The sequence below is a fragment of the Pongo abelii genome, chromosome 1, assembly GCF_028885655.2.
Source record: "Pongo abelii isolate AG06213 chromosome 1, NHGRI_mPonAbe1-v2.0_pri, whole genome shotgun sequence".
NCBI lineage: Eukaryota > Metazoa > Chordata > Mammalia > Primates > Hominidae > Pongo > Pongo abelii.
This window is the reverse complement of record NC_071985.2, coordinates 36,059,321-36,079,497: the sequence shown is the minus strand read 5'-3', so window position 1 is coordinate 36,079,497 and position 20,177 is coordinate 36,059,321. Positions and strand designations below refer to the sequence as shown.

At 43.4% G+C, this 20,177-nt stretch overlaps 1 protein-coding gene across 1 annotated transcript in view; it reads left to right on the top strand.

The window, feature by feature from the left end:
• The window catches only part of RPS6KC1 (ribosomal protein S6 kinase C1), a 328,215-nt gene extending 311,170 nt beyond the window's left edge, over positions 1-17,045 (top strand). The window contains exons 17-18 of the transcript XR_008509987.2: positions 15,296-15,445; positions 15,923-17,045. The gene's annotated coding sequence lies outside the window, so the exon portion shown is untranslated. The remainder of the gene's footprint in view (positions 1-15,295; positions 15,446-15,922) is intronic.
• Positions 17,046-20,177: the final 3,132 nt, after the last annotated feature.

The following is a 20,177-nucleotide window of genomic DNA, read 5'->3' as shown; positions in this document are numbered from 1 at the left end:
ATGTCAACAAGGACCAGCTCCTTCCATCTTCCAACTCTACCATCATTAGGGAAGACTTTGTCTTCATGGCTGCAAGATGGCTGCTGCATCTCCAGGTGTTGTGTCTGTGTTCCAGGCAGAAGGGGCCTGGCAGAGAAGGGAGAAGTGAGAGAAACAAAGGGCAAAATTTCTCTATTCTTTAGCCCTTGCTCGCTCGCTTTCTTTCTTTCTTTCTTCCTTCCTTCCTTCCTTCCTTTCTTTCTTTTTCTTTCTTTCTCTCTCTCTTTCTTTCTTTCTTTCTCTCTCTTTCTTGCTTTCTTCTTTCTTTCTTTCTTTCTTTCTTTCTTCTTCTCTCTCTCTTTTTTTTTTCTGGTGGTGTGAGGAGATTGAGGGAGGGAAAACCTCTGCAGGGACTTCTACCTATATCTCATTGGCCAGAACAATTTCACATTGTTTTCTTTAGCCACAAAGGAGGCTGAAGTTGAGTAGTTTGCTTTCTGTCCTCTATAGCAGAGGAAATCAAGGGATAGGTGGGTCAGTATATGGCTATTTAGTGCAGGGATTGGCAAATGTTTTCAGTAGAGGGCTAGATAGTAAATATTTTAGGCTTTGTGGGCCATACAGTCTCTGTTATGCCTACTCAACTCTGTGGTGTAGCACAAAAGTAACTACAGAAAATACATAAACGAATGGATGTGGCTGTGTTTCAATAAAACTTTATTTACAAAAACAGGCAGTGGGCTGGATTTGGATGATGGGCCATCATTTGCCCACACCTAATTTAGTGATTCGACCTATAATATCTACCACTGGACTCAAATATTTCAGCCAAAAATATTTTCACAAATTGCGGTACAGCATCCCTAAAAGATGAGAGTGGGGAATGGATATGAAATAGTGGAATTGGATCTGAATTGATACAAAGTTTTCTTCTGTCAGGCTAAGGAGTTGGTACTTTACCCTCTGGGCAGAGGAAGAGGTCAGAGAAGACTGGGCTGTGGTTGTGGTTGTGGGTGGTGGGTTCACAACCTGTGGTGATCCCAGGGTTGACTCTGATGGCTGACAGCCTGGTAGAGAGGACCTCTCTTCTGCATTCCTCACTGCACATCCCTCTTTAAACCACAGGTCTGGTCAAAGAGATGACCAGGGGGTGCCGAGCTAGAAAAGAGAGGGTAGAAAATGCTGTAACTAAAAGCCTAAGGCTTCAGCTAGGTTCGGTGGCTCACACCTGTAATCGCAGCACGTTGGGAGGCCTAGGCGGGCGGATCACCTGAGGTCAGGAGTTCGAGACCAGCCTGGTCAACGTGGTGAAACCCTGTCTCTACTTAAAAAAAAAAATCACAAAAATTAGTCAGGCATAGTGGCAGGCACCTGTTGTTCCAGCTACTCGGGAGGCTGAGGTAGGAGAATGGCTTGAACCCAGGAGGCGGAGGTTGCAGTAAGCCGAGATCGCACCACTGCACTCCAGCCTGGGCCATAGAGTGAGACTCCATCTAAAAAAAATAAACAATAAAAATAAAAATCTCAGGGTTGAATGGGCACATAGGATTCATTGAGCACCATAAATATCTGTTTCCATATTCTTGAGCTCTTTGGTACCCAGAGAATATACCAATAACATGTTTGGATTTAGGGTTAGAGAAATCTTCTCGAATTTTCCTAGCCTCACAGAATTTGACAACACTTTACCTTTGCAAGTGCAGAACCAGTATTAAGACAGTATGCATTGTGTAATCTCACATCAAACCTTTGTATTTATCATTAAAAATGTGGCAACATCATTGCAGTCATAAACAGAGTTACCAAGGAAACCAGTTTATCATAATTAGCTATTTATTCCCTCTTCTTTCTCTCTCTCTCTCCCCCTTCTACCTGAGCTTTCTTTGGGCTGAAAGGTATGATAAGCTGTTATCAGCCTGGGCTCAGTGGCTAATTAGGTCCTAATATTGATTCATAGAATTACACTGCTCTTTTCCATAACTATGCTGTAGTGCATTGTCTGTGCTTATTAAAAATAGACACAGTGATGGAACAATTGGTTTATTATGTGTTTTAAATAGTCATAATAGCTGTTTCCCAGGGGAGTGGTATATCAAAACCCGACAGACAGAAGATAAAAACTTTTGGCCTACAAAAGACTTGTGGCTCTTTCTCTTGCATTAGGAAGTAGTTGTGAAAGAAATTTTGCTTCCTGGATGGGGCTCCCGGTCCAACAGGCTTTTTCTCATTTTTTTTTGTTGTCTATTATAATAGAGAACATGAGCTAATACCCATATTCCACACCGATGTTCTAGAGCAGAGGTCTGCAAACTTTCTATGTAAAGGGACATATAGTAAGTATTTTAGGTTTGTGAGCCATATGCACTCTGTCCTAACTACTGGACTCTATCCTTTATGGCAGGAAAACAGCAATAGACAATATGTAATGAATGGGTGAGATTGTGTTCCAATAAAACTTTATGTAAACAGGTGGCAGGCCAGATTTGGCCCACGGATTGAAGCTTGCAGACATCTATCTAGAGCCTTGGTCTCAAAGGGTAGGGAATTAACTTGCAGTTGGCCCCTTAAAGTGGGAGCAATACCGGGAGAAGCCTGGACGAGCCACCAGGAGCCACTGGGAGCTCCTACTGGGCTATCTGTGGGGGTCTCTCCCTGCTTGTCCATCTCTCATTGAGAGGGGTGGTTTCTCACAGTGATCCCCCCACAGAAGGGTAGACTAGGGACCAGGTAACCTGGAGTAGTTCCTGACTTGAATGCTTAACTGGATGACATTTTCTCATCTGTAATGCCCTCTACCACCTGTTCCAAAGAGCTGTGAGATGCATGGAGATCATGAATGGGAAAGGACTCTGTGAACTGTAAACTGTAAGCCACCAAGGCATAGAACCATAACAGCTGTGGCTACTAAGATGTTGCTTGATAAGTTGAGTATTTGCTTTCTGGGCCCCATAGCAGAGGAAATCAAAGCAAAGGTGGATCAGAATATGGCTGTTTAGTGCAGGGATTGGCAAATGTTTTTGGTAAATGCCAGATAGTAAATATTTTAGGCTTTGTGGGCCACACAGCCTCCGTCATTCCTGTTCAACTCTCGTTGCAGCAGAAAAGTAACCACAGACAACACATGAATGAATGGGTGTGGCTGTGTTTCAATAAAACTTTATTTACAAAAGCAGGCAGTGAGCTGGATTATAAAGCAATCACAGAGTAGCGGAATGGGAATGACCCCTTCAGGTGTTAGTCCACCTGGCATCTGGGTCTTGAGCCCACCCTTTACTACCCTTCTGGGAAATTGTCCACCTTGAGTTTTAATTCCTCCAGTGGCCAAATTCATGATATTTTTGGCTGATCTATCTTCCAAAGATAGATCAGTTTTGGTTATCAGAAATTTCTTGCTGTTTCTCAGCCAAAATCTGTCTTTCTGTATCTTCCCCGCATTTGTCCTAGTTCTATGCCTCAGCATTTTCCAAAACTATTAGATTAATCTCTTCTTCATATGATAGCTCTTTCAATATTTGAAGATAGAGGTCATAGTCTTCAAGTCTTCTCCTCACCAGGCTAAACATCAGCATTCCTTGAACTGTTTCTATATGACATGGTTTTGACCTTTCACCATTCAGGTTGCTCTCCTCTGCACAAGTTTCAGTTCCTCAGCATCCCTCCTAAATGGTATATCCACTGTTGGGGACAATATTTCATGCATGTTTTAACTAATATAGAGTAGGATTGTAGCCTCCTTTGTTCCAGATTCAATGCTTCTGTTAATGCAGCCTAAGGTCATATGTGCTGTTTGGGTGAATACATCATAATGCTGGATTTTACTCAGTTGATGTTGACTGAGACTTTTAAGTCCTTTTCTTGCGTACTGCAAAGTCATGGCTACCCCATCCTGACTAGTGCAGAGTAAGGATAACTTGGATTTCCAGTAAAAATCCTTTGGCTGCTTTGTATTCAAAGTCAAAGTCCTTTTGAATTGAGATTACATTTCTTTTCAATCTTTGGGTAGTCTTTGACTTAATGAGAATGCTGATTGTGATGTGAAATCAACTACGTCTTCACATAGCCTATCATGAGTTCTGCCGTGGTTGAAGATACAGCCTCTAAATCAGTGCTACTCAATTATTACTAGTCTACGAAAAGATAAGGAGCTTACCCTAGAATGCAAATAAAAGCATTGTTTCCTTCATTGAGAAAGTCTTGGTATGAATAAAATGTCAGCTGAACTAAACATGGTGCTTCGTGACATAGCTGATTTGCAGACAGCAGATAAGCAGGGGTTCTCAGACCACACGTTTTGACTAGTAGGTCTCTAAATGACTCTCAAGATCTTGACTGAAACTCTAACTGGCTTAAGGAGGGTAGATAAGAAGAATAAACATCTTCAGAAATAGTAGAAAGGATTATGGTGACTAGATGAAAATTAGCCTTGAGATTCAGTCTAAGTTAGGATCCTAATGGGAAACCTCTTCAGTTTCTTTTACTTCTAAAATTTGGGCTGGATTTCAGTGATTATTCAATGCACATCTGTTGGTCTCTTAATCGGTGAGAGGCATTGAGCTAGGAACTGAGGGGTTACAAATTTAACTGAGATATAGCCGGAGTCCTGGTTGGGGGAGTCTTAGATGCAAACAGGTAACAAATTGTGGCATAGGCCGCTAGTGGCCTCCTCCTACATAATTTTCTCCTTTTACCTTATTCACAGCAGCTATGTCCTCAGATAAAAGACCACGTATTTCAGCCTCCTTTGCAGTTAGCTTAATTGTGTCATTTCCAGTAATCATCTCACAGCATGAAGGGGCTTTAATGATGGGGGTTTTATGCTGTAGGGGTTTTGGGGCAGAAGGGCGGAAGGAACCCAGATCTCTGATGACTGTGGAGCCTCCAGTCCTGTCTAACTCTGGGCTTCTTTTACACAAGAGGGTAGATCCTTGTGAGTGCTGCGCCTGCTATACACAGCTGAACTTCATCCTAAAGTGATAGAGAATTTGATTCTTAGGGAGGGGGCTCCTATAAGAAACATAACTTAAAATGTGCTGTTGACTTAGGGGAGGAGATGGGAAGGCAGATATTTAGAGCTCAGATTTTGCAAATTAGAAATCTGGGGACCCTTGCTGTGCATTGTTAGAGCATTTGATTGAATTGTTGCCTATTGTAACTGGGAAAGCAAACCATAAGTTGACTGAAGCTGTAGCTTTAGGGGAAATGGCAGCAAAAATTCAGAATGACAGCAAGAGTGTTGGCTTGCTGTCTCCTTCTTGCCACTTATAGCAAAGTCCTGAAAAAGAAAGCTGGCCAGTCTGCGGGCAGATATGGAGAGAAATGCTGCTTTGCTTAGGAGGTGTTCTCAGCCTGCAGCCTGCAATCTAAGTTGATTGAGATTCCTATAATTTGAAGCTTTGTCGCTTTTTATGTGCAAGATGAAGTAGGAGTTATTAATATGTAGTATCTCCAAATCAACACCTTAGCAGGAAATAAGGCTGAGGCCCACCATAGCAAAGTCAGAATTAGGTGTGTTATCTTCCACAGTTGCGTACTGTCTGCCTCTGAACTTACTTTATGTTAGAGATTAAGTCCTTGTCTATAAGCTTCTGAGATTTGGGATTTTCTGTTTACATAGTGGAACTTGATCTTAATTGATCCAAAGTTTTCTTCTGTCATGCTGAGGAGTCAGTACGCTACAGATAAGACCTGAGAAGAGTGGGTTGGGGGTGGTATGGAGTAGGCAACTTCTAAGATGGTTGAAGTTATAGGGCATGAGCGAGATTTCTTTTCTCATACCTTCCTGAACCTTGGCTTGTTTGGATCCTGACATTCTACCATTACATTCCTGTTCCTTTAATTTTCAAAGGCATTTCAGATGTTGAAAGTCTCTTCCTAATGAGTTTCAAATACCCAGAGTAGGAGATGGACACAAGAATATTCTAGCCCCTGACAGCTACCAAAGACCCCTGGCCCTATGGGGCCAAAGTCCTGGGGGTGGGAAGGGCACTGAATGGGAATGGAAAGGATGTCACAGAGAAATGCAGCCAAGCTCGCAATTCCACTAAAGGCTGGTGCAGTCTAGCATGCCGGGATACTGGGATGTGTTTCTCAGTGAAACCCATTCTTTAGGGCTGAACCTGTGTGGTGTCAGTGAAGTGGAATTTGATCCATGTAGACAGCTGATCTGGACATTTTTGGCCTGGATTATTTGTTTGGCTGTCTCCACTGATCAAATTAACTGGATAATTGCCAAATATCTTCTCAGTTGTGCTCCCCTAGGCAGCTGGTGCGTCCAGCAGGATGGGGAGGCAACCTCCAAGGACAAGCCAGATTAGAGAATTAGCACATATTTGCGACCTGGTCTACTCAGGGAACTGTCCATTTAATCAGGGGTGAGAATTGAGGGCCTGGGTTGGGGGGAAGTGAGAGCTTCAGCCCTCCTGGCTTTATAGGCAGGAAGATGCCACAGTGGTCCAGCCTGCATTTTCCTCAAGAAACCCTCTAGGCCAGTGTGTAAGATGGTACCAAAGCTGTCTAGGAGAGCTGCCCGAATTCTGCTCTCACTCACTATGGTGCCTGTGTTGAGGACATAGGATGGTCTTATCTCGAAGCAATTGCAATGTAGGAAGATGAATTTCTAACCTCCAGGGCCAAGAAAAGCTCAAAAAGATGCTGTGCAAAAGACAGAGAAAGAACTCTTCTTTCTCTTACCTCCTTCTCAGGGGTGGTGGGATGCCAGGCTCTAGCTCATACTAAGACACTTTGAACCTTACCTGCTTCTCTGTTTTTTTATTTTGTTTTATTTTATTTTATTTGCGTGCATCTTGTCTCCACAACCGGGATACATCTTTAAGAACATGATTTTTTGTGGGTCTCCTCAGCACCTGGTGGAATGTCTGGCACATAATTAGTGCTCAGTAAGCTGGCTGGCCAACTGTTTGATTCAATAAGATTTGTTGGGCACTTACAGGCTTGTGCACTTTGGGATGTATAAAATGGTCAAGCCTAAACTGAGAGCCCCCAGTTTCATGGGGCAACACATGACCACACTGCAGTATGGGAAGAGAGAGAATGGCCTTCAGTGGAAGAGGTATGGGAGTATTAAATGGGGTTGGAGGCCAACATGCTCTTACTGAGCCAGAGCCCTGAGAGGGCCGAGGAAACAAGGGAAGTGTTATTAGTCTCATTCAATAGATGAGCAAACTGAGGTTCGAAGAAATGAAATGACTGGCTTGCTCAATGTCTTGCTGCTAGCGCGAGTTGGAGCCAGGATTTAAACTCAGGTTTGCTGACCCTCTTTGTAGGGAGACTGTACTCTAGATGGGCCCTCTTCTAATGGATTGCATCTTGGCCTTTGGGGTTGGGGACAGGTCAGTGGCATTGAGTACCAGAATGGGGCAGAGATGTCAAACTCGTGCCCCGTGACCTGAAGCAGTCTGCAGATGGGTTTGTTAGATTCATACAGTGTGGTTATTTTAAATTGTAGTAAAATACACATAACATTGATCTCTTTAACTGTTTTTAAGTGCACCGTTCAATAGAGTTAAGTACATTCACGTGGTTGTGCAGCCAATCTCCAGAACTTTTTTTTCTTGCACAACTGCAACTATACCCATTAAACAACAACTCCCCACTCCTCCTTACCCCCAGCCCCTGTCAACTGTCATTCTACCTGCTGGCCCTGTGAATTTGACCACTCTAGGTACTTCCCATAGGGTAGGAACCAGAGTATTTGTCTTTTTGTGTCTGGCTTATTTCACTTATTATGATGTCCTCAAGGCTCATCATGTTGTTGCATGTCAAAATTGCCTTCCTTTTTAAGGCTGAATAATATTCCACTGTTACGTAGACACCACATTTTGTTGATCTGTTTATTCGTCAATGGGACTTTTTGGCAGCTTCCATCTTTTGGTTGCTGTGATGAACATGGGTGTGCAAATATCTGCTCGAGTCCCTGTTTTTAATTCTTTTGGGTATATACCCAAAAGTGGAATTGCTGAATCATCTGGTAACTGTATGTTGAATATTTTGAGAAATTGCCATGCTGTTTTCCATAGTGGCTGAGCCACTTTACATTCCCACCAACAGTGCACAAGGATTCTAATTTCTCCACATCTTCTTGTTACTTTCTGGTTGTTGTTGTTTGGTTTTTGTTTTTAATAGTAGTTATCCTAGTGGTTGGCAAATATTTAAAAATGAAGATATTTTACATAATGATTCAGATCTCTGGCTTTCACTTTACAAAATAAGAAACCCTGCCACTTCTGCATAACATAAACCTGCTGGGCCAAGGCAGCGGCCTGAACTGAAATGGGGCACAGGCTTTCCGGTTAGCTGCCGAGCACACTGACCTCCTCCACTCCCGACCTCACCTCTCTAGGCATTTGAACTTGTGAGTCTGGGGGAAGGGGACCAGAATGCCCACTCCCTGCTCACCATCATCCTGGAGGGTCTTCATGAACATACTCCAGTAGTCACAGGACTGGACAGGAGTCAGAAATCTTGAGCTGTCTGTCATTCCACCTCTGTGAGTTTGGGCAAATCACTTCATCTCTTCCTTACTGCAAAATGGAGTCCTGCCATCTTTGCTGTGCAGCTCCCAGGAATTCTGTCGTAATGGAGACAGGCAGCGGAAGTGGAAGCTCTTCATAAACTGTTGACTCAAAATAAAGGATAGGCTGCTTGTTGTGATGAATGAATGGGTGGGGCCTGTGCAGGTGGGTGCTGCTGAGACAGGGGTGTCTGCCTGTACCACTTGGGCCAGGGCCTCCAGCCCACCTTCTAACAGGTCACCTGAAAGTGGTTGTTGACAAGCATAAGCCCAGCTTCTGGGCAAATGCCCCAAATGTTTGCCTTCAGATCTATTGAGAAACCACCTATCAGGCAGGAATGTAGGTGCAGGAGGCTCCCTGAGGCCTTTGTCAACAGGCCCTTTGGTCCTGCACATAGATAGGCCTGGCCTCACGGGATTGGGCATCTGCGTGTGGCCCATCCTGTCGAGGGGGAGCAGGCTGGGTGTCTGCCCGTCTATCCTAGCTTTTTTCTGTGTGAGTTCAGCAGCAATTGCCCTCTAACCATTTCTGTTGAACTCCCTCTCTTGGGAACTTCTGCTTTGTCATTTAAAATAGTTTGGGAACTTCAGATTTAGCCCAGTGTCAGAGCAGTTTATTTGGTCTGTAGGCGTTTTTGTTTTTAAAATTCATGACAAGTTCTGTGCAACATGTTTTATTATATTTTTACCACCTGTTCTACCTTGGGGGTGGTATTAAAATCTGGGACCATCCATCTATCGCTCTTTTTTTTTAAGTTTCCTTATTTGCCATTTATATGTGTCTTGCAAACACACACACGCACAATGTGAATTTAAATATAGAAGGATAGATATACAAACATATACATATTTAATATATATAAATAAATGTCTATATTCCCCTCTCTTCCCTTGTGGCTTGATTGGCTTTAAACTGTGGTTGTAATGTTGAAGGTGTATGTTTGACAGGCTAATTATGGCGTTTTAAGTGATAAATTTGTAAAACAAATAAATACTTAGAAAATCCTTTGCCAGTGTGAAGTGCTATCTCCGTGAACATTAATAGCGAAAAAATTATCACAATATCTAATCCTCGAAAGAAAAAGCATCTGAAAACTTCACAACTTCTTTCAGCTTCCACTGAGGTCAAAAAGGACGGGTAGCATGCCCATTTTTACAGATGGAAAAATCAAGTCTTTACACAGATATTTAACAAGGGTAGCTGGAGGGCCAGTGTTGGAGTTGGGGGCCCATCCTCAAATCCTGACATCCATGCAACTATCTGAACATTTCTCTATGTTAATTAGGACAAGGGACCAGGACATATTTACAGCACTATGTGCTATTTCCTTTCTCTAAAAATCCAAGTATGGCATGATGCATTTGGGTTTAATGACGGTCTCATTTGAGCCCTTGGATTCAGCTGTTTCTGAAGCCTACATTTTTCAGTTATGTATGTCAATAAACTACTTTTGGGTTTCTTTTACATGAAATAAAAAATAAAAAATCAGAACAAAACAACAAAAAAAGAAAACCCACCCATAAGTAACCTATGCTGTCAGAATTAAGGTTTACAACATATTATGTATTTGACAATTTAAAAAAACACGAGGGGGCATATTATCATCTCCATTTCTTAACAGATATAAAACCAGATATCCATACAGAATATCCTATTGCTTATAAAAGCAGGCCAACAAGTATTTGGGGCTCAAAAGCAAGCTTCTCTTAGAAGAAATAAAAAAGTAGCCTATTGCACCTTCCATAGTATCATTGGAAAATATGTATCTGGATCCTTAACACGATGCCCTATCACATCCCCTTTGCTGATAATTTCAAGAAGGATCTGTTTGTGGCATTTAGACAGTGAATTTCCCTTTATCGCCACCGAAACCAGAAGCTTCCCAAGGGCAGTGAGGGAGAACTCTGTATCCTTTGAAGGTTCCTGCTTTTCTTGTTTCATAGAGAGGTAATCTGCAGTATTGTGTGACTGGTAATATAGGGAATAACAGTGGCATGTATAAGTAGAATTTGCAGAATAATATCCTGGAGCAAACATAAAGCCAGGATCTTGTAATGGTTAAGAGCATGGGCCTTGGTGTCATGTGAACCTAACTGAAGCAAGTTATTTGACCACCTCATGTATCAATTTCTCTATTTATAAATGCTAATACTATGGTTGATAGTAAATGCTCAATAAATGGTAGTTATCCTATTATTTCACAAAAGTTCAATCAAATAAATCTGGATCAGTGAGATTCACAGTGTTCATTAGTATATTTAAAGAATTGAAGACGTCCTCCACTAAAGCAAACTGATAACTTTTATTTATCCCCGTGTTTTCAAATCTGACTTAACATGCAATACTTTTCTCTTAGGCTATTTTTCTGCACAACTAAGTTCCAATGGAACACACTTTGAGAAACCCCAGGGGTTGTACCCTATAGTAATTGAGGGGGATTCATTAGGCCACCACTAGGGGGTGTGCCAGCCAAGTTTTCTGATTCTCGGTGAGAGAAGAGGGTTTGCTCTGGGCTTCCAAAGAATAGAGGTTTTGAAAGCTTCAGTGGAGAGGGAGAGCAGGCCAGGAGAGTCCAAAATTCCAAAATGGCCATGACTTTGAGAAGCAAGGGAAGAAAAGAGACGGGGTCACACCACGTGGAAAGGTGGAAGAAGTTTTCCTGCCCTTTCTGTTGAGATGTACAAATGGCTGACCTTCGGATAATGAATCACTAGAGATCCCAGAATGGCTGGAATGAGAAATGTGGCCTGAAGACCAGGTCGGGACTAGGCTGGGGACAGAAAGGGAAGGGCCTGCAACACAGCTCCAGAGGCCTCTGGGAGGGAGGTCTTGACCCTGGACCTCCAGGAACCCGTGTGATGGGGAGGGAAAATTTAAAAGGCGAACAGTTTCCAGGATTTTTGGTTTCTATGTCTCATATATTTACTACTACAACGACAACAACTATTACTACACACACACACATACATACATACACACACATACATACACATACACACACATACACATACATACACACACATACACACGTACACACATACACACATATATACACACATACACACATAAACACACATACATACATCTACACATATAAACACATATACTTACACATATATACACATACACATACACATATATACAGACATATACACACATATATACACACATAAACACATATACACACATATACATGCACATACACACATATATACATATACACACATACATACACACATATTCACATACATACACATATACACACATATATACACACATACACACATAAACACATACATACATATATACATACATACACACATATACACATACATACACACATACACATATATACACACATACACATACACACGTATATACCCACATACACACATATACACACATATTTAATAAATACATATTTTCTGATAAGATTTTCTCTTAACCTCGTGCAAAGTGTGTATATCTGTTGTAAGTGAATTACGGTGGTAGACTTCGAGGTGAATGCTGAATGCCAGTTAATAAAAGTGTTCATAATAGAAAATTTGGGGGAAAACACAGAAAAGCAAAAAGAAATCACTTGTCATCGGATCCCCCACCCCCAAGAACATGTTGAGGGATGTAGGAGATTGTATAAGTAATTGGGCATTTGAGGGAGCACATATTGGTTAGGATTCTTTTGGTTATAAGTGACAGAAATCCAATTCAAAGGACCTAGGTAAAATGGTGGCTTGATTATAAGGATCCAGGGTTGTCTGTCTCATGCACCCCAAGGGCAGAAATGTGGCCAGGGCTCAGAAACAGCAAGACAGGGGGACCTATGTGTTGTCAGGACACTCCTTCTCTAACTTTTTCTTCCTCTCTGCATTTGCCTCCTCCCCGCTCTACTTTTATGGATTGGCTGCTGCGGGGTCTCTGGCCCACAGGGCCAGACACATGGGCCCACAGCTGCAACTACTAGGCATGCTGTCCTATCGTTTCTGCTGCTGGAAAGAGAAAGACTCCCTCAGTTCCAATTCCAGAATTACTGGGGAAGGAGAGAATTGTCCTGGCTTGGGTCAGATGTCCACCCTGGACCAATCAGCTGTGGCCAGGGGCCAGCCATAGTGTGTATAATGGCTCCTCTTGTGACAACTGTGTGTGTGTGTGTGTGTGTGTGTGTGTGTGTGTAAAGTTTCCAGAAAAGCTGGAAACAAGGACAGAGAAAGTAGATACTGGCAGACAAAACAATATCGAGTACTGTATATGTTTTCATATTTGTATAACTGAGATTAAACTGTATGTAAATGAATCTTGTTTTTAACTAAATGTTATGTCATTAGCATTTCCCTAGTCCCTAAAATCGTTGTAAATTGCATTTTGAATTATTGCATTGTATTCAATAATTTGGATTTACTTAGCAAATTCCCAATTGTTAGATATTTAGGTTGTTTCTATTTTTTTAAAATTTTCATACTTAATGATCTTGAGGTGTTAAAAAATTTCAGCTATCATTAGTAATGCAATGGTGGAAGACAATTTTCCTGATTTCATGCAAGAATTAGGTACATTATTGAGAATTAAAAAAAAAAAAGATTTGGTCCCACAGTTCCTCATCCTATTTCAAAATTGATGCAAACTTCCTCTGATTTCACCTCCTGCTCTGCTTCTCTTTCCCTTTCTATCCTTCCCTACACTGGAAATGGCAGTGGGAGTTGATGGTTGTGCAGTGCAGAGAGTGGGCAGACAGACAGTTAGGGGGTCCCCTGGGGCCCCAGGTTTGCCTTGTCTCTGCTTATTTTCTTTCTGGAAATAGATCTAGGTAAAGTGAACCATACAAGTAAACCCCGCTACTTTGTAACAAACAATCAACACCCCCAAAGTTAGGCATCTCAGGAATGAGGCTCTCTTCAGAAGAGGCTGGAGGAAGTAGTGCGAGATAATACAGGACTGGAGACAATCAGGGAGAAGAATGAGGCGGAGGGCTTGTGGTCAGGGGGACCTCAGCAAAGGTTGGCTTCTCAAATCTGTGTAACACTCCTGACCACCTTGCACTGCGGACCAAGTAAGAGTTGCCCAACCACTAATCTGCCACATTCTCCTCTGGGAAGGTAAGTCTGGGAAGGCCAGTCTTGGGATGTTAGTGGTTTTCAACATCCTGTGACTTTTCCCAAGTTGGAGTTAAACATTTGCTCAGGCTGAAATGTGCTTTAAAGGCTCTGAGACTTCCTGAACTTGGGGGTCATTGGATGTTTTCTAGTGGAAAGCAAAGAATTCCTGAATGTGATAACCTTTTCTCCTTAGCTGCAGGGAGTTCAGACTTTTTGAAGGAAGTGCCATTGAAATTCACAAGAGATGGAAGGAAAGTAAAAATCATGCCCTACTCTGTGCTGCATGCTTCCCATCGATTTGATCTTTCTGACGTTTGAACTGGGAGTACCCTAAACAGTTCTCTCTGTGTCAGATTCACTGGTCGTTTAGAGCTGCTCTATTGTTTCAGGTGATCTGTGTTTTGAGGAGAAGGTGCAGAATGTCCTTTGTCATTGTTTTTCTGCATTTTCTAACACTTTCTATTTGTGGAATACTATGGTTTTTATTAGATATTCCAGTTCTTTCTGTCCTGGAATGGCTCCAACTGATGTTTTATCATTCTTATTTGTTTTGAATAATAATAAGTGAATAATAATACTAAATGCCATGACTCCAGGAGGTGGAACATTTCTCAAGCTGGAGCTGTATTTAATTTTGTTTTGGAAACTGCTAAAATCATTCAATACAACAAGGCTAAGAGGTGCTACATTTCTGATTGGGGGTGGGAAAATAGGAAATAAAAATATTCCTGCTCAGTTTGGGAGAAAGAGAACTGGCAGCAGAATATGTTTCTTACCTTCATGGGGAAGCCCTACCTCTGAGCTTGAGAGCATCCCCACAAACCTTGAATAAATAGGAAAATCCTACACATTGGGACTTTAGTCCTAAAACTTGGCATTTGGGGATAACGATTTATACTTTGACACGATATAGGGAAGAAGGATTTGGCAAGTAAAGAATAATGCAAATAGCAGAGCAGGAGCAAGGTTTAAGCCCCTTGAGAGACCTATTTCCCCAGCTCCTGTTAGGGCAGCTCTGAGGGCCCTCCACCCAGCAACCTTGGCTAACGGAGGCATTGCCGTCTGAGGAACTGAGGTACCCTGTTGTAAGCTGATAATTGCAGTACCTACCAGACAACCACAACTGTGACTTTCTCCTAATTTAGGTCTCCCTCTGAGTGTAAAACTGTAGTTAGTAAAATAAAAATAGAGTTCTAGAATAACTGGCTTTATTCAAGGAATTATGCCACGTGACTTTGCCTTTTTGTTCTGTTTCCCCATCTGTAAAGAGGGGATGATAATGGGTCCTCCTTATGGGACTGGTGGGAGGATTAATTCAACTCATTGGTTAGAAAAATGCCTGGCATGAAGTAAGTGATCAATAAATACATTTAGTTATTTGTTTCGGGATGGGCAGGCACATAGCCTTTGCTTGCTAAATTGCATTCGTGTTTTTCTCGTCTTGATATAATAAGCTTGTGCTCCCTGAGCAAAGGGCAGGGAAAGTGGGGAGAGAAAGTTTGGAAATGTGTTGAAAAGGAAAGAGGAAACTGATGTTTACTGAACCCAAACTACATAGCAGGTACTGCCCCACCATTATTTTATTATTTAATAAATAAATTATGGTTACGCATATCCATATTTTATATATCCATATTTATTTATTCGTGAAATGAATGCGTGAGAATAAAGGACAGAATATTTTGTTTCCTTTAGAGCTGAGAAGAAGTGAAGAATCTTGCCAAGCAAGAGCAGCATGTGCATAAGAGAACCAGGCCCTAGCCCAACATGCCGTTCCTCCCACATCCATCCAAGGCGCACCTCACAGGTCATCTGCCATGTTCATTCTGGAGAAAACACAGCTTGGTGAGTGATTTATGCTGGGATCTGATAGAGATCCTAGGCCAGGCTACCCTAGACAGGGTGGCTCATCAAGAGAAGGCTGAGGGGGAGAGAGTTCCCTGCTAGGGTTCTAGGGGAGAAGTGTGGCAGTGGCCAACCCCCACGTTCTCAGCAAGGGCTGGGTGGTTGTGGTCAGACGGTCCTATTGTTGTCTAACTTCAGGCAAGACCCTTGAACTTTCTGAGCCCTGCTTTCATTCTCTGTGAAATGGGAATAAGAACACCTACCTCACAGGACTGTTAAAGGCCTGGTACATGTAGATCTTCAATTGTTATAGATTGAATTCTGTCTCTCTCAAATTCATATGATGAAGTCCTAATCCCCGGTACCTTTAATGTGACCTTATTTGGAAATAGAGTCATTACAGATATAATTAGTTAAGATGAGGTCACATTGGAGGGTAGGCCCCTAATCCAATATGATCCATATCTTTATAAAAAGGGGAAAATTGGAGACAGACACACAGGGAGGGTGCCATGTGAAGATGAAGGCAGAGATTGAAGTGATGTGACTACAAGCCAAGGAATGCCAAAGATCGCCAGCAAACCAGAAGCTCGGGGAGAGGCCTGGAACAGATTCCGCCTCAGTCCCCAGAAGGAACTCATGCTGCTGACACCATGATCGTGGACTTCCAGCCTCCAGAACTGTGAGACGATAAGTATCTGTTGTTTGAACCTCCCAGGTTGTGGTACTTTGTTATGGCCGTTCCAGCAAACACATAAACCATTGTCATCTTTGATAACCCTGTGGCTCCTCCTCTCCCTGTCTTCCTAGTGCCTTCCTTCAAGGGTATCCTGCAGGCAACTGGAGCAGCTGCTTGGAGGGATGCACAAAGGAAATGCCAAAACCACAGTGAGGTCCTGTCTCACACCGGTTACTATGTCTATTATCACAAAGTCAAAAAATAACAGATACTGGTGAGGTTGTGGAGAAAAAGGAACGCTTTCACACTCTTGGTGGGAGTGTAGATTAGTTCAATCATTGTGGAAGATGATAGTGTGGCAATTCCTCAAAGACCTAAAGACAGAAATACCATTCGATCCAGTGATCCCATGACTGAGCATATACCCAAGGAATAGAAATCATTCTGTTATAAAGATACATGCATGTGCATGTTTATTGCAACACTATTCTCAATAGTCAAGACATGGAATCAACCTAAATGTCCATCAGTGGTAGACTGGATAAAGAAAATGTGGTACATATACACTATGAAATACTATGCAGCTGCAAAAAGGAACAAGATCATGTCCTTTGCGGGAGCGTGGATGGAGCTGGAGGCCATTATCCTCAGCAAACTGACGCAGGAACAGAAAACCAAACGCTGTATGTTCTCACTTATAAGTGGGAGCTAAATGATGAGAACACATGGACACAGCGAGGAGAACAACACACAATAGGGCCTACTGGAGAATGGAGGGCGGGAGGAAGGAGAGGATCAGGAAAAATAACTAATGGATACTAGGCTTAATACCTGGGCGATGAAATAATCCGTATAACAAACCCCCATGATATACATGTTTACGTGTGTAACAAACCTACTCATCCTGCACATGTACCCCTGAACTTAAAATAAAAGTTAAAAAAAAGAAATTTGCTAAAATAGTAAATATTAAGTGCCCTTACCAGACACACACACACACACACACTGTAACTATGTGCGGTGATAGGTGTATTGATTAATTTATAATAATAATTATACAATGTATATATTTATCAAATTATTACATTGTGCACCTTGAAAATATATAATTTGTATTTGTCAATCATTCCTTAATGTAGCTGGAAAAGAAAAACAAAAGGAAATGCACTGCGGGGTGAAAGGACGGGGTGCTGAGACCAGAGCAGTGATGGTTCTCCTTCCTCGTCTCAGTGTTTCCGCCATCCGCAGCCGCGGCTCAGCCTGGGCAGGGCGTCTGCCCACCTCTCTCCCTCTCATGTCTCGGGGCTCCTGTTCTACTCCCCTTCTGCCCACATGTTCTCTTCATGCCCATCTGTGCCGTGGGGTCTTAGGGAACACCATTTCCAGCCCCAGCAAGGCGCCTGGATCCACCAAACAAGGATGCCTGGCTCGGCGGAGGGATCACAGGAAATTGTCATGACAACTCGTAGGGCTTGGGAAGTGCTTCTGCAAACTGCTTTCTTAACGATTGGCCCTCGGAACAGTCACAACTGGGCAGAGAGATACCTGGAACAGGCTGGGTTCTTGTGGGACTGGGAAGAGGGTGTGTGGCCAAGCGATGAATAACTTTAAAGAGTGACTAGCAGGAAGCAAGATAGTGGGATTCTGATTTATTTAAAATTGTGTGTGGAGGAGTGGGAGAGCAGACACCACATCTCCTGGTGAGGCTTGGGACGAGTCCTGCAGCACAGTATTTTTCTTTCCTCCTCACTCCTTCTTTTCTTTGCTCCCTGTCCTCTGTGCATTGCTTGCCTCTCCTCCTTAGCTGGGTGCTTATGGGGCCAACCTTATGTTGCACCTGCCGAGTCCCCCCATTAATCTGATCTAATTCACAACATGTGATTTAGGGGTGTTGCGTGCCCTGAATGAGAGCAGGAGGGGGGCAGGAGAGGAGAGAGAGAGAGGCAGCGGTGGGGAGAAACCCCGTTTGATCTGCTGAAATGCACCTTAAGAGCAAACCCATCCACTTTACTGAAGGTATCAGCTGGGTCCTGCCTACAGTTATGTCAAACAAAGTGTGCTGCGAAGTGCCAACTCTCCCTTTGTGCTGTGACACCGAGAGCTGCCAAAAGATATTAAAAAGCTTGCATGAACTAGGTGATGGCAGCTGTAACTATCTAAGTTATTGCCTGGCAGCTGCAGCACTGCCTCGCTGCTGCTGGCCGCCTTTATAGTTGGTTCTCCATTTGTTTGCCCTTTCTCTAGCAACCGATAGCACCAAGCCTGCAGTGGGCGAGTCGCCGCCCCAGCCCCCTCGCGCCTGCAGGAGGGGAGACTTGCAGCGAGCTGAGCTGCATGGAGAGACACCCTCGTGCAGCTTCTGTGAGAAGTTATGTTTTTCTTGGCTGGGCCCCAGACTGGTTTTGCATCAGTCAGCTCGACTCCAAGGAACCTTGGATGAGGGGATGGCACAGAGGCGAGTGTGCACACCCAGGCGCACACACCAAATGCCGCTTTTTTGTGTTTGTGTGTGTGGCTTTTTTCCCTTCCGTGTTGGCTCTGATTGCGCTAGAACAATATCGCCAGCTCCAAGCCCTGCCAGTCCTACATCTGCTCCCTAAAACCTCCAGCAAATAAGAATACGGTGGGGTTGTTTAACCAACACTTACAATATACACACTTTTCAGCTTTTCTCCCCCTGGGTTGCCCAGGCTCAGAGATCTGGATGCTGGTGGCAAAGGGTTGAGAGATAAGGGGCTAATGATCCCTATGGGCATCTGTCTCCGAAGCCTCCTTCTCTGGCATGTTGATCTGCGGCATAAAATACATTTCATTGTCATGGGCTTCGGGGAAGGTGTCTGTACGGCGGGCTGGTTTTTTGTATTCTTCTGTTGAGTTTGGTCTTTTCAGCTGTCTGTTAAATAATTCATACAGCTCATGAAAGTAATATTTCTGGGATGTAGGGGGTTCCATTTTTCCGATTCCCTTTCACTCCATCTTTTTTTTTTGAAGCGGTTGTGGGGAGAACTTGGCAGGCGTGGCCTGGGTGGTATAATAAAACCTTCTGTCTTTTCCTCTCACCTCTCCAGCTCAGACTGGGAGGGCAGGAGGGGTTGCTGACCTTCAGCAGGCCAAACCAAGGTCAAGCCTGAGGTTTGAGTTTGGTTTTCATCTCAGAGTTCAGCCATCAAAGAGTGCCAAAGGTAAGGGGCATTTTCATCGCTGTGCTGGACACCCGTTCGAGCCATTTTCCTGTGGGGAGGGCCTCTCCTTTCAGTATCCCTAAGTGCTTGCCTGGTGCCTAGCATGGGGCTTTGCCCCTGGTAGATAATGACGGTCTGGCAAAATGGATTGAGTTGAGGCCGTTTTGGTGGAAGGCAGGACTCGGTACTCTTAACCTCTGTTATCATGGTCAAATCAATCGAAACGGATTGGCCAGTTTTGTTTGTCTTCATGGGTTAGATTGGCATTCAGCCTTTGCCAGTGCATAAGCGAAGCCTCTTGTGGAAGAGTGAAGTGTCCTCCTTCTTGCCCCATGGAGCCTCCAAGCTGGGTCACGTGTCCTGCTGAGTGTCTCCCGTCTCGCCGTCTGCTCTGTACTGTGTTTGTCTTTTCATCTGTGACCCTCCACTACACTGAAAGTCCCCCCCAAATGGGGACCAGGTCTACCTGGTTCACTGTCGATGGAACGTGAAAGGATATTTTCAAAATTAAAACAGGCTTTCATGGAGTCATGTGCAACCTTCCTGAAAGTCTGAGGTGAGAGGGGCATTTCCTTGGAGCCCTCCCCTCCTACCAGAAGCCCCCTTTATCTTGGATCTCCACAGCCCTGGAGGGGCTCTTTGGGAGTTCTGTGCCCAGGCAACATGACCTGTGTGAGGCCCTTCCCTTGAAAGTAGACCTTTGGGATGACTGCCCATTTGCTGGTTGTGTGCTCCAGGGCAAGAATTTCATATCCTCATCAGTAAACTCTACACCCACTTCAAAGAATTAATTGGGAGGTATTATGGACTAAATATTTGTGTCCCCCACCCCAAATTCATATGTTGAAGTCCAAACCTTCAGTATGACTGT